We start from the raw sequence: 15,770 nt of genomic DNA on the forward strand, positions 1-15,770 counted from the left end.
CGTGTTTGGGAGAACCCAAAAGAGGTCCTAGCTCCTCGCCCTGTCACGAGTCGCTGGGGCGGACTCGAGCAGGGAATCACACTTCAGAGCAGGGATGGGTTGAAAGCGCTTTTATTGCGTTGAAATGGCAGGACAGGTTGCAAGCGGGACAGGTTGCAGGGGGGACTGGATGAAGATGCTGGGTCTCACCAGGACAGAGTCAGAGGTTACACCGGCCGACTGGGTCTGGTCGTAACGAGGGAGGGGACAGAGGTTACACCAGGGGTCCGGTCATGGCAAGGATGGGGTCCGGTCGTGATCTGAGAGCCACAATGGCAAGACGGGTTGCAGACGCGACTGCGGACGGGACAGGTTGCAGGCAGGACGGGTTGCAGACGGGACGGGCCCCAGGCAGGGTGGCAGACTGGACGGGTTGCAGACGGGGTCAGAGGTTACACCGGCCGACTGGGTCCGGTCGTGGCAGGGATGGGGTCCGGTCGTGGCAGGGCTCTGCAGTGATCTGAGAGCCACAATGGCAGGGATGGGGTCCGGTCGTGGCAGGGCTCTGCAGTGATCTGAGAGCCACAATGGCAGGGATGGGGTCCGGCCGTGGCAGGGATGGGGTCCGGCCGTGGCAGGGATGGGGTCCGGCCGTGGCAGGGATGGGGTCCGGCCGTGGCAGGGATGGGGTCCGGCCGTGGCAGGGATCTGCGCACCACAATCCCCCGGCACCAGGCAGAGCGTGCCGCTGCCCTTTATAAGGATCTTCATTAGCGGCATTTGCTGCAGCTGGCGCCGATTATAGTTGGGATCAGGTGTGAACCCTGACACGCCCCGATTCAATTCTCCTCTCAATTACCCCAACCCAGAGCAAATAACTCAAGATGAACTCTTGAATAAGTTAATAACACACATGAGATGTAGCTCACTTTGTAAAACAATATATTGATTATTTATTTAGTTCCCTTGTGTAAAGTAAATTAAAGCAACAAAAATTGTGTTTCAATATTTAGTATCTCTCACCACAGCTTCAATATTTCACCCCAGGGTTGGGGCAAAGGGCGGTAAACAGAAGATGGCAACCTCTTCAATAGAAAACAAACAAAACAATGTCACGCTACTTCAATAGAAAATACAATGATATCACTGCGGTGTCTCTTTAGATAACAAATCAAGTATGTCAGGCCTTTCAACCTAAAATGAAACAAATATGGTACCGTCACTCCTTGCATACCACCTGAATCAGGACTTGATGATAAAGAAGTGTCACTGGTTTGCAAGGATAGGCACCGTCCCCAGGAGGACTGCCAGGTGATGACCCACACATGCCCCTCTGCAGCATGCTGTCTTCCTGCCGAAGCGTCACATTCCTACCTTTGACGTCCCCACCCTCATGCACACAGCTTACCTCTGCTGCTGCGGTCTTGACCGGTGAAGTTTTTCCACCTTCGCTCCTTTCTCGTCTCTCCTTGAGTCGGGGCTCCCCTCGACCATCACAGGGCCCCACACAGTGTTTTTAGCTCGGAAAATTCCCCAGCAGGTAAAGACTACACTTGAATCACAGCCCGTCTCCCTGTGCCGCTCCCTTTCTACTATCCATCTAGATGCCCTGATGACCAACTCCATTGTCAATGTAAAGGCTAGATGGAATATGGTGCAGCTTGCCAAAATGCCCACTTCCAATGACTTCCACGATGTTGTGTGTTCTGTGGTTGTTGCATATCTTGGATGTACCTTCTGACAAGGTTTGTGATGGGGCCAGGAACATTGAACAGGTTGAAGGCTGCTCAGGTGATAGAATGGGGACAGATTTAATAACATTGTCTAGATCAAGGAATAAAACATGCAGGTCTCTTGTTTCCCTTTTTGCAGATTGTATTTGATGCAAAATCATGCTTGTGTGTTCAAGGCATCCTGAGAAACTTGTTGCCCCAGTTTTCTTTAACGACATGTAATTCAAGTTGTTTTGTTTCAGGTAACAAGTCAGTCTTTGAGCAACAATGCTAAAAAGACTTTGCCTTCCACATTCAGCAGATGGATTTGTTGATGTTTGAGGCATACTCCTTGTGAATCACTACCCTTTCTACTCTTCGCCATGCTTTTAGGATGGTTCGTTTCTTCCATACTGTCTTCATTAATCTCTGGAACCGCAAGACACTTGGAGTGTTCTAATACAATTGGTAAAGATCTCCATTTGGCTCTGGTGCAGATGCTGTCCTTGTATTCCTCGTTGTGTTTTTGATCTCAGACCACTTTAGGGGGGTGTCATTGAATTGGTGTCCTGGATGGGGAATTGGCATCATGTCTAATGGCAGTGCTCTTTGTTCTAGTTTTTGCTCATCTCAGTCTGCCATCTACAGGTGGTGCTCTAGCTCTCTCTTTGGCACCTTAAGGGATCCGCTCTTTTCATTTTCAAAAAGGCCTTTGAAAATTCTGAAGCTATCCTTGTAAAAGAATGTTCTTTCCTTTTCCTTTTCCCTGTGTCAAATTCAGAGGTTTTCTGCTCTCCTTCGAGTTCCAAGATGTCTCTCCAGTCCTTCTTGCAGGAGTTCTTTGCTCTCTCTCTCTCTTTCATTGATCATTACTTTCATTGCTTCCCCAAATCCCTCCACTCTGATATGGTGCTCAATTTTCTCTGGTCTCCTGGACTAGGGAGGGATTGGCGTTTCCTTCCTATGTCCTTTTGTGGTCTTCTCAACTAGGGAGGCGTTGTTTTTTCCTTCCTTTGTTCTTCTTTTCTGGACCTTTCTGCCCCATACAAGTATATCAGTTCACCATTCTCTCCAGTTTCTTCTCCACTATCCTCTACCAGGATTACACGTAGGTCTACATCAGTCATTACCTACTCATTCTTGCTGCTGGACTTTGGCCACCTTACCTGGGGTCTGCGGCCTTCGATTTTCTTCTCTATAGCAGGCTGCGACTGGTTTTGTCCCTTGTTCTCAGAAGCTGCTTGAATTAGTCTTAGTGACGGGGGTACTGATGCTTATTGGACTGTAGGCTGACTCCGGCCACTTAGTTTCACTTGCCTGGCTGGACCTTTCTTTCAAGAGATAGAATCAGAATCAGAGTCAGAATACTTTATCGATCCCCCAAGAGGAAATTTCTTATTGTTGAAGGCAGCTCCTGGGAGTAAAGTGGGAAAGAATCAAAATAGAGCTCTATATAGAAATAAAGAATAAATAAAGCAAATAATAAAAATAAAATAAAAAAAAACAATAAAGATCAAAATAAAAAAATAAAAATAAAGCTAAAGGTATTTAAAAATATATGTAACATGTGTTTTTACAAGTATATGCATATGATAACATGTAGTAAATATGTGTATAAGTTAGGGTTGTTGTACAGTAAAACACTCATTGCACAGAAGACAATGGAACTACTGCACATACGGATAATTCTTGAACATGATGACTCCACTGACAGCCAACTGACGCCGAGTTTCAGACTCTCAGAGTGAGGAGTTATACCGTCAAGAATGATTTCCTATGGTGCTCGGTGGTGCATCCCGGTGGTATTAGTCTGGCGCTGAGTCACAATGTCCAAGATCACCTTTACCTTGTGAAGAGTTCACCGATCTGACACTACCGTCAGAGGGTCGAACTTAACTCCCACAATGTCACTGGCCTTACAATTCAGCCTGTTCAGTCTATTGGCATTCGCTATCCTCAGCCTGCTGCTCCAGCACACCACAGTATAGAAGATAGCACTGGCTACCAAAGACTTATAGAACATTTTAAGCATGGTCCTGAAGATGGTGAAGGACCTCAGTCGCCTGAGCAGATAGAAGGGTCTCTGGCCCTTCTTTTACAGGGTCTCTGTGTTCTTTCCCCAGTCCAGTTTGTTATCAATGACTACCCCCAGATACTTGTAGTCGGCCACAATGTCCACACTGACTCTCTTGATAAAAGCAGGGGTTACTGGCTCCTTGGTCTTTCAAAGGTCCACCACAAGTTCCTTTGACTTCCTTCCTTTGCCCCTTGGTGATCTGTGTCTGGGCAAGGGAAAACAAGGTCCAAACCTTTTTTTCTCTTAATGGGTGGTCTTCTGAGCCATGGTTTGTCCTCTTTTTCCTGCTGACCTAAAACTAGTGATGGTCCTCATTCCTCTCCAGACCTCTCTGGTGTTGTTCTTCTGGAGTTTCCTCTCCAGTTACCTACTGCATTCCTCCTTGGCCTCTGTGATCATCAGCTTTAGGTGTCGCTAGATGGTTCTCACCTCCTCCCTGTCTCCATTCCGAGGGCCCTCTTCTTGATGTTCAGGAGGACTTTAATGTCCTTTGTTGTCCAAGGCTTATTCTTTGGGTAACACTGAACAAGCTTCGCTGGGACAATGGAGTTGACAAAGAAGTTGATGTAGTGCGTTATGCACTCTGTGAGACCGTTGATTTCCTCACCATTTAGCTCACATAGTGCCTGGCAGTCAGTGATCTCAAAGCACCGTTGCAGTTCATAAGCCTCTTCCGACTATTTCCTCACTGTCCTTGTGGTTGCAAGCAGGCTTTTTACCAGAGGCACATTAGAGGCGCTGAGGTGTACCAGGTTATCGTCTGACCTATTTGCGTCCTTCATGTTAGCATATAGCAGGTCCAGTTTACTCTCCTCCCTGGTGGAGCAGTTGACATACTTGGTGAAATTTGGCAGAGTTTTGTCCATGCTGACATGATTGAAGTCACTGGAGATAGCAATAAAGACACTCTCCAGATCTCTTCGGAAATGTCCGCAGATCTAGTCACTATGCTGGCCGGCTTCAGAGCAATCGGCTGATCCCTCGTGTAAACAACATAGCCATGTGGTTGCAGAGCCTGCTAGGGTGAAAAAAGTAAGCTCTCAACAAAACAGGTAGACCAGAACTCTCTCCACCAGTATTGCTGAACAAAATACTGAACAGAGTTACTGAACAAAATAAATTTAAAAGAAAAGTTAAGTTAGTAGATAAAAATAGGAAAATGTGGGAAAACATGCAGGACGCCACCGCAACAGGCTGCATGCAGGCGCATGTGAACTACTAGATAATGGTCAATGCAAGGTCCTGGCATTGCCTCCTTTAAGCACTTCATCCGCCCTCGGTGCATTTTAAGGCCTCTGGTAGATGTTACCCTGGACCAGCTGCAACTGTATGTTTGCAGTTGTAGTCCGTTATTCGTTTTGTCATTTTTGAAATGGGTCCTGGGTCCGTTAACGTATATTCATGTGATGAGTCATCTTTTGCCCTCTCTCACAGACTCAACGATTATTTTTCTCTGGACAATTTGTGGGGGGTAGCTCCTATTCACTAATCAAGCTGTTTGAGCCTGCCATCATGGATAACTAGTCCATGACAGCCCCAATGGGGTCTTTTCCTCCTGTCAGCTGTCTTTCTGCTCTGTCACCTGGCCTATCCCTTAGTTGTCAGCTGCACTTTCATAGCAGTCATAGGATTCTCCAAATTTTCAGCTCAGCTATACGGCTAGATGTCAATAACCCTAATAATCAGCATTTCCTTGATCCAAGCGGGGAAAGGGGTAAGATCAACATCAGGATTTTAAGTTGGGCACCCTCTTTCATTAGTGTTTTGTTGAGAACGACAAATCCAGAGGCTTCCAAAGTGTGCCCCCTTTCCGCTTTCAACCCTTTTTGCTGTTCTTCACTGCCCAGTTTGGGTCCTTCCTCTTTGTCCAGATCCACCTGCTGCTTCGCTCTGCTGCCTCTGACAGTGAACTTATGGCTTTCCTGAGGGATTGTCCCAGAACTCCCACCCCATTTAGGAAATGGGGAGATATAAGTTGGTAAGTTGACAGTTGATAATGTATATTGCAGTGGCGGGCCGTGCATTTTACACCTAGGCCTTCAGTAGTTCTCTGAATCAATCCACCCCCCAATAATTAGTTTATGGCCATAAAAAAAAAACAAAACATCTTATTAATCATAAATGCAGTGTTAAGAGAGGTACATTGCAGATAGATAAATCGTGTAGTGTGAAAATTCACCTGCGGGAGCGCATCACGTGACGACAAAAGGATGCTCATCTCTGTACTCTTCCAGTGACAACCCCCGCGTGTAATCGATCACGCACCCTGGGGCTTTGTCCGGGGCGTAGTCCAGCACCCCAAGTGCCCAAATTCCATGAGTGTGTAAAGAAGTCCTTATTAGGAAGTAAACCTGACAGTTGAGGCGATGGTATAAAATGACTGTGCCTCCTCGGCTCAGGGCCAGAACGTCCGGGTGTGCAGAGAGGTTGAACGATCCTCTGGGGGTGACATATGTTCTGGCCCGGGATATCTCGTAAGTGTATTTCCTGACCACAAAAACGGAAGGTAGCCACTATAATGCCTTTATAGCAAGCAGCTGCGAAACGTGAAAAAACACCAATAATAACCTTATAAACTTGCAGTATTATTTAGGAAAGTAGCAGCATTTTACTTACCAAAAAGTGTGATCATTTGTTGACAAACTCCATCTCCGTTTCTTTCCTCAAAAAGAGTTCAATTGTTCTGTTGTACGATTATCCGTGCGCTTCAGCTCCAAGCACTCCCAGCAATTACATTACATTACATTGCATTTGGTAGACGCTTTTATCCAAAGCGACTTACAATAGAGGACATAGGGACTGCAAATACACCTGCAAATACAAGATGCACAGCAATACAATTTGCAGTGAACCTCGGAGCCTGTGAGCCAGGGCTACCGGTCGTAGTTCGTGGCTTGAAAATGTTGGACAAATCCTTTTCCTGGTTATGACAGGTTCGCTAGCTTAGGAGTTGCCCGACTTTTCTTTACGATGTCCGTTTCTTCTCCGACTACAGCCATTGTGGGTTGACAACACCAAAATTAAACAAGCACAACGATATTTCTGTTCGCAGCTGTCTAGTATGCTTCTCCTTGCTAATACACTTGTCCACTCTGACTATGCAATCAGAGGGTGTGAATAAGCTGATGTTGCTGTAGCCTGTTAGAAAGCTTTGGTCTTTGATGTTGCCACCTCAAAATTTGATTGGTTGAAGCAACAGCGTCATCAACACTTATATTTTGGGGGCTCGCAGAACCGATTGTGCAGGACCCCCCCCAGGCAGATTCCTTTGACTTTGACCCTGCCTGGCAACAGATTATGGCTGAAATGTGATTGTTTAAATGCTTTAATATGAAAATGCATGTCTGGAAGCGGCACAACCAGGAGAAAAGCTGTGAAAGGAAGTGAACGGACCATTTGGAATTATTTAATAAAATATGAGTAATGTTTGTGATTCAGATATTTTTTTAGGCCAGCAGAGAAGACCTTGCAGACCCTGATAGCCCACCACTGGTATATAGAATGAATAAAGCTGCTTATTAACCATGCTATTTTCCAGACTTCTATCTCTCTTTCTCTCTTTCTACTAACACACTGACACACATACACATAAACCAAAAAAGATGAAAAACAATAACAAAATTTTTGTTGATTGACCACAGAATAGGTGAACCAATCGCATATTCATGAGTGCAGCATTAGCCGTTGTAAAGCATAACCAAATTTATTGATGGAGTTCTGTAGAGTTTTCCTTTTTATGACACTTTTCTGAACTTGAAAAAACTATGGCCCAAGTACAATTATTTTCTTAGAATGGAAGTGTTTTTACAGAGAGACTTGGAAATGGGGATTTTGTTTGGAGAATTTTTAAATCAGATTACAAATTGGTAACCACTAACTCCAAGGTAATAGAAAAGCCATCATTTGACTCATTCTTCTTCTTCTTTCAGCTTTTCCCGTCAGGGGTCACCACAGCGAGTCAACTTTCTCCATCTAACCCTATTCTCTGTATCCTCCTCTCTCACAACAACTACCTTCATATCCTCTCTCACTACGTCCATAAATCTTCTCTTTGGTCTTCCTCGAGGCCTCTTGCCTGGCAGCCCCAATTCCAGCATCAGTCTACCAATATATTCACTATCCCTTCTCTGTACATGACCAAACAGTCTCAGTCTGGCTTCTCTGACCTTCTCTCCAAAACATCTGACATGTGCTGTTCCTCTGATAGACTCATTCCTGATCCTATCCATCCTGGTCACTCCCAAAGAGAACTTCAACATCTTCATCTCTGCAACCTCTAGTTCTGCCTGCTGTCTTTTGGTCATTGTAACAGTTTGTAGTCCATGCATCATCGCTGGTCTCACCACTGTCTTGTACACTTTTCCTTTTATTCTGGCCGATAGTCTTCTATCACATAGTACCCCAGACACTTTTCTCCACCCATTCCAACCTGCTTGGACCCGTCTCTTCACCTCTTTTCCACACTTTCCGTTGCTCTGGACTGTTGACCCTAAGTACCTGAAATCCTCCAGCTTCTTAATCTCCACTCCCTGTAGCCTCACCGTTTCACCCGAGTTCCCTTCATTCACACACATATATTCTGTCCTTCTGCGCCTAACTTTCATTGCTCTCCTTTCCAGAGCATACCTCCACCTCTCTAGATTTCCCTCTACCTGTTGTCTGCTCTCACTACAGATCACAATGTAATCCGCAAACATAATGGTCAATGGGGATTCCTGTCTAACCTCATCTGTCAGCCTATCCATCACCATTGCAAACAAGAAGGGGCTCAGAGCTGATGGAATCCCATCTCCACCTTGAACTTCTCTGTTACCTCTACAGCACACCGTACCAGTGTCTCACAGCTAGCATACATGTCCTGCACCAGTCTAACATACTTTTCCGCCACTCCAGACTTCCTCATACAATACCAGAGCTCCTCTCTTGGCACCCTGTCATATGCTTTTTCTAGGTCTACAAAGACACAATGCAGCTCCCTCTGGCCTTCTCTGTACTTTTCTATTAGCATTCTCAACGCAAATACTGCATCTGTAGTACTCTTCCTAGGTATGAAGCCATACTGCTATTACAAATGCTGACTTTTGCTCTCAGTCTAGTTTCCACTACTCTTTCCCATAACTTCATTGTATGGCTCATCAACTTTATCCTTGCCACAATTGTTACCATAATTCTGCACATCCCCTTTATTCTTAAAAATAGGCACCATCACACTTTGTCTCCATTCTTCAGGCATCTCCTCACTCTCTAAGATCCTGTTGAATAATCTAGTCATAAAATCTACCGCTGCCTCTGCTAGACATTTCCACACCTCCACAGATATATCATCAGGACCAACTGCTTTTCCACTATTCATCCTCTTCAATGACTTCCTCACTTCACTTTTACTAATTTGTGCTACTTTGTGGTCTACAATAGTCCCTTCTTCTACCATTGCTTCTCTTTCATTTTCCACATTAATCAGCTCTTCAAAGTACTCTTTCCATCTTCCCATCCCTTTTCTAGCATCTGTCAATACATTTCCCCCTCTGTCCTAAATCACCCGGACCTGTTTCACATCTTTTCCATCTTTATCTCTCTGTTTTGCAGACCTGTATAGATCATTCTCACCCTCCTTACTATCGAACCGAGCATACAAGTTATTGTATGCCCTTTGCTTTGCCTTTGCCACCTCTATCTTTACCTTTCGCCGCATCTCCTGAACTCCTGTCTGTCCTCTTCAGTCCTCTCAGTATCCCACTTCTTCTTTGCTAACCGTTTTCTCTGTATATACTTCTGCACTTCCTCATTCCACCACCAAGTCTCCTTATCTACTTTCCTTCCAGATGACACACCAAGTACTCTTCTACCTATCTCCCTGATAACACTAGCTGTAGTTGTCCAATCATCTGGGAGCTCACCCAGACCCTTTCTCAACTCCTCCCTTAAAACCATGCAACACTCCTCCCTTTTCAGCTTCCACTACTTTGTCCTCTGCTCTGCCTTTGTCCTCTTCATCTTTCGTGTCACCAGAGTCATCCTACAAACCACCATCCTATGCTGTCTGGCTACACTCTTGCCTACAACTTCTTTATAGTCACTGACCTCTTTCAGGTTACCTCATCTATACAAGATGTAGTGTACCTGCGTGCTCCTACCTCCGCTCTTATAAGTTACCCTATGTTCCTGTTTTTTTCTGGAAAAAGGTGTTCACTACAGCCATTTCCATCCTTTTTGCAAAATCTACCACCATCTGTCCCTCTGCATTCCTATCCTGGATACCAAATCTGCCCATCACTTCTTCATGCCCTCTATTGCCTTCACCAACATGTCCATTGAAATCTGCACCCATTACCACTCTCTCGTTTCTGGGAATATTCTGCATCACTTCATCTAACTCATTCCAGAACTTCTCCTTCTCTTCAGATTCACATCCCACCTGCGAGGCATAGCCACTAACAACATTGAGCATCACACCTTCAATTTCCAGTTTCAGACTCATAAGTCTATCTGACATTCTTTTCACCTCTAGGACGTTCCTAACAAAGTCCTCCAACTCAATTTCTCTTCCCGTCAGTACCATAATAGTACAACTTAAAGCCTGCTCCTAAGCTTCTAGCCTAACTACCTTTCCATTTGGTCTCCTGGACACACAGTATATCCACCTTCCTTCTCTGCATCATGTCGACCAACTCTACCCTTTCCTGTCATAGTCCCAATATTCAAAGTCCCTACTCTCAGTCCCAGGCTCTTTTCTGTCCTCCTCTCTCTCTGCTTCCGAACACGCACTCCTCCTCTTCTTCTTTTTCTTGTTGTTCAGATTTAGTAGAATATAAGAATAGATTACAATAATCCTTTGATTACCTGAAAGTGGGGAAAATATACAGGTACTTAGGTATCAATTCAAATATCTTTTCTTTATTCTTATTCTATTTATCTATTTTTGTATTTGAAAGCGGCGTGTCTCAGGGGGTTAAGCGGTAGCCTTGAAACCTAACATTCCCGGTTTGATGCCCACACTCCTTCAAGCCCGTCAAAGTGTTCTTGAGCAAGACACAGGACCTCCTGCTGGTCCCCTGGCGCTGCTCATGCAGCTGCCAACTGCTCTTGGTTCGTCCATAATGACTTAAATACAACGGTCAGATTTTGCTTGTGTTGTGCTGTATGTAGAGCTGAATGTGACAATAAAGGGTTATTTTCTAATCTATCTATTTATCTCATTATCATAAATCAAGAATTTAGTCCTACTGCTGCAGTGAGTTTGTGGCTGTAATTGAACTCAAACCCCCACAGCCATAGGGGGGGACGTGGCGCAGGGGGTTAGAGCATTCGTCCTTGGAACTGAACATTCTTGGTTTGATTTCCGGCTTCTCCTGGTTTGCCAAAGTGTTGTTGTGCAAAACACTGAGCCCTTTAATGCTCTCCTGGCTGCCAACTGTTCATGGTTCATCCATGATGGGTTAAATGCTGATTTCCTGCAAATGAAGTACAATAAAATTCAAAAGTATCAGTGAAAAGCACAGTATATAAAAACAATACTAGACAAGCACTCTCAAAGATTCGAAGAGGATATGTTCATTGCTCATTCATTGCTACTAACAAATTCCATAATGTACTCAATGCGAACGCACACACACACACACACACACCCACACACACACGCACACACACAAATCATGGTCACAAGGGGGTACTTAAATACAGGTGTGTCCCAAGATCAGCTGTCTTTCCTGCAGCTTTTGAGTTGGTTTATGTGTGTGTTTGTGTATTTGTAAGACACTTCTGCGTCTTCAGTTACACACTACCTGTCAATAACTCATCACTTATCCCATGAAGTGTATTGCCAGGGAGTCACACAATCAGTAGTTTGTGTCTGTGGTTGTGTGTGTGTGTAGGTAGGAGAGCAACCATTTTAAATTAGTGGAAAAATGTGTGTGGGAGGTATACCTCTTTGTACTACAAACATGTCAAAAACAAAGGCGCTGAGACTGAAATTTTAGTGCATTAATATGATATTCACATCATGTAACAGTTTCTACTACTAAATTAAACAACCATTCCGCTAATCAACTGTCACACTTTCTCTCACACAGTCTGCCAAATTACTGTATGATGTCTTTGTCTGCATCTGTTATTTTCATAGCAAGAGGATATTCTGTTAGGGGATAAATCATGAGAAACATTGCTTCCTGTTATATATACATATATATATGTGTATATATATATATACACACACACACACACACACACACACACACACACATATATATATATATATATATATATATATATATATGTGTGTGTGTGTGTGTGTACACATATATATATATGTGTGTGTGCAACTCCCTCTGGCCTTCTCTGTACTTTTCTATTTGCATTCTCAATGCAAATACTGCATCTGTAGTACTCTGCCTAGGAAGAGTAGGCAGAGTATGCGTGTGTTGATCCGTCACGGGAGAGAGCTCAGCACTGAGTTGCATTAGGATGAAAGGTTGGCTCTTTTGACTCTATCTCTAAGGGAGAGCCTAGACACCCTGCTGAGAACATTCTCTTTGGCTGCGTGGCTCATCTTTCTTTCAAAATTCTTCTTCTCCTTTTGGCTTTTCCCTTCAGGGGTCATCACAGCAAATCAACATTCTCCATCTAACCTGATTCTCTGTATCCTCCTCTCACTCCATCCATAAATCTTCTCCTTGGTCTCCCTCGAGACCTCCTGCCTGGCAGCTCCAATTCCAGCATCCCTCGACCAATATATTCACTCCCCCTCCTCTGTACTTGACTGAACCATCTCAGTCAGGTTTCTGTGAACTTCCCTCCAAAACATCTAAAATGAGCCGTCCCTCTGGACACCTCAGAAAGGTGTCCAGAGTCGTGTCAGAGCTCTAGTCTGCACTTGCAATCTCTTAGAGTGTGAAGGTGCACCATACTACTGCATACCACCTCAGGCTAATTGCATGTGTGAACAGTTCCACTGGTCACTCAAACAGCACTATGTGTTGTGCTCTCAGATGGCAACTGAGTGGACCTTTTACCTTCTGTTATGCTTGGGTATCATTCAGCTTCTAGGGAGGACCTCAACACAAGCCCAACAAACTAGTTCTTGGTTAGTAGCTCCATGTCCTGGTGGAACTTTACCTGAGAGGTCAGCTCCTCCACCTCATCCTTAATTTCTCTGTTTGATAGAAAATATGTGGGCACTACAGCACGTGTAAATAACAAATGTAAGCAATTGAGTATTTGTATGGACCACCTATGGGGGGAAATTGTTGCTTTGAGTTAACCTAGACTGCAAGGTAGGTACATTCCAAGAACATGTACACTGGGAGTCCATCCATTCATCCATCTTCTGCTGCTTATCCTGCACTCAGGGTCGTGGGGAATGCTGGGATGCCATCCCAGCTGTCTTTGGGCGAGAGGCGGGTTACACCCTGGACTAGTAAGCAAGCAATCGCTGGGCCACATACAGAGACAAACAATTCACTCACTCAATCATTTGGGGCCACTTTTCCCAATTTTTTAGACTGGAAGTAAAAAAATACTTTGGAGTACCATGGAACCCTATATTTCTGGCTACCCACCTGTACATGGAAATGGAAACTCCTCTCCCCATTTTCAGTGTTGTGTTTTCCCCATTTACATGGAGATGGTTATCAGGTGTCAAATCTTTCTAGTTTGGAGTCTGTTTTCTGCATTGTTCTGGGTTTTCAAATACAACTGAAGTGTCGCTTTTTCACTCAAAAGTGCTATCATGTACACAGGTTCTCAGTCTCCTTAGATCAGAACTTAACGGTCTTGACCTCACTCTTTTTCTTAAATTTAGTCCTATAACTTGTCTACTTATCTCTTAGCAAATATCCTTTAATTTGAACTTTGTAAAATCTCTAAGATTGTCACTTTATATGTGTCTCAAGGCATTTCCGTACAGCAGCAAAATGCACGCTATGGAAGATGCTACTGCATCTGCCTATAGGCAGAAGATGTGGGCAATTTGTGAAATAGAAAGGCAAAAAAGATAGATGCTATTTATCAAAGCAAGCACTAGTGGCGATAAAAAGGTTTGACAAAATGCAAAGAACAATGTGAACGAATGAATGAAACATGCATTGCCTGTAATGAAACTTGATTTACAATGTCTATCAATTGGGTTTAGCTGATCATTGAGTTTAGTCTTCCAACAGCACTTTATCTAGATTTTACATTGAAATCATTGTTTTCCTACTTTCTGTTTCTCTTACAGGGAGAGAGGCTCAGTCGCTCTCCTTGCACTGAGCCTTTGCAATTATAAAGGAATTTAGAGTAGTCTAAAAGTATAATTACATCTACTTGTGACTAGATGTTTTTATTTTGCAACCACCAAAATCAATATTGAGAATTTTTCAAATTGTTTTCAGTAATAAATATAATAGGTCACAGCTAAGTACCTTGGCATTTGTGACTAATCCAGATAACTTGGCATGTTTTTGTTGGGAAGCGTCACATTTGTAGTTATACATTATGCACAAGCTTATACCAACTGCAATTGGGTGAAAGGCGGGGTACAGCCAAGTCAATTGCACAATCCACACATCTGGTCAATTTGACTTATTTTCAGACTATTTGAAACCCGTGTTTGTGAGTTAAGATTCACAGACATATGGGGAACATACAAACTCGACACATAAAGTCTGTGTAGAGGATAAATCCAGGACCTCCCATTCATTTTTATTCTGTATCTATTTTCAATTGGAAAGCTTCCTTTAAGTTACCTCTGATGTACCGTAGCAAAGCAATAGTTTCTCCAGGGATTGGGGAGAGGCAGTAAAGGGCAGGCATCCCAGACTCTGAAATCCATCCATCTTCTGCCACTTATTCAGGGTTGGGTAGACTTCACTCTCTCCAGCTTTTCCATAAGGATGCGGAGATTCCAAGGCCAGTCAAAAGGTAGTCAGTCCTTCCAGTGTGTCCTGGTCCTCCCAAGGACCTCCTCCTGGTCGAATATTCCTGGAGCAACTCACCAGATACCCGAGCTCCTCATCTCACTCTTTTTGATGCAGACAAACAATGGCTTTTCTCCAGCTTCTAGCCATATCTGTAAGGGAAAGCCCAGAAACCCTGCAAGGAAAGTCTCTTGCTTGCATCTGTGATTTTGTTTTCAGTACCACTCGTAACTCTTGACCATGAGTGCTGGTAGGAACATCAAATCAACAGCTTCTCAGCTCAGCTCCTATTTTACCATAGCAGCCAGATGCCCCTCTCTGCTCTTCCCTCGCTTTGGGAAACGTGAGATCACTGGGCAACAAGTTGGAGGAGTTAACCGCACTCACACGGAGCGACGGTGTGTTTCGTGAGGCCTCGGTGCTGTGCTTCACTGAGACTTGGCTAAACAACAACATACCGGACTCTGTGGTGAGTTTACCCGGATTTCAGTTGGTGCGAGGGGACCGGAGTTGTGCCGGCAGCGGCAAGAAGAAGGGAGGAGGTGTCGCTGTGTTTGTAAACAACAAGTGGTGCAACCCCGGACACGTTACGGTGAAGGAGCGTGTTTGCTGCCCGGACATCGAACTGTTGGCGGTGAGTCTCCGGCCATACTATCTGCCCAGAGAGTTTTCCCACGCAATCATGATCACTGTTTACATCCCACCGTCTGCCGATGCACCGCGGGCTAATGACGTTATCAGCTCCGCGGTCGCGAGACTCCAGACCCGGCACCCCAGTGCCTTCATAGCCATCTCTGGGGATTTCAACCACGCCACCCTGTCATCATCTCTGCCCACGTTCAAACAGTTTGTGGACTGTGAGACAAGAGACAATAAAACTCTGGACCTGCTGTATGCTAATGCCAAGGACGCATACAGCTGCACAGCTCTCCCTGCTCTGGGCAGGGCAGACCACAACCTGGTCCACTTGAAGCCTCGCTATGTTCCTGAAGTCCAGCGGCAACCTGTGATCACCAGAACTGTCCGGAGGTGGTCACAGGAGGCAGAACTGACTCTTCAGGGATGCTTCGAGACGACGGACTGGGATGTGCTCTGCGAAGACCAGGGAGA

General features: G+C 44.7%; 1 protein-coding gene across 4 annotated transcripts in view; it reads left to right on the forward strand.

Moving 5' to 3' along the window:
• The window catches only part of nlgn1 (neuroligin 1), a 245,531-nt gene that overhangs the window by 65,232 nt on the left and 164,529 nt on the right, over nt 1–15,770 (forward strand). The gene's annotated exons all lie outside the window — the stretch shown is intronic.

This window comes from Fistularia commersonii, chromosome 1, assembly GCF_037954325.1.
Source record: "Fistularia commersonii isolate RoL2024-O1a breed Wild chromosome 1, RoL_Fcom_v1.0, whole genome shotgun sequence".
Lineage (NCBI taxonomy): Eukaryota > Metazoa > Chordata > Actinopteri > Syngnathiformes > Fistulariidae > Fistularia > Fistularia commersonii.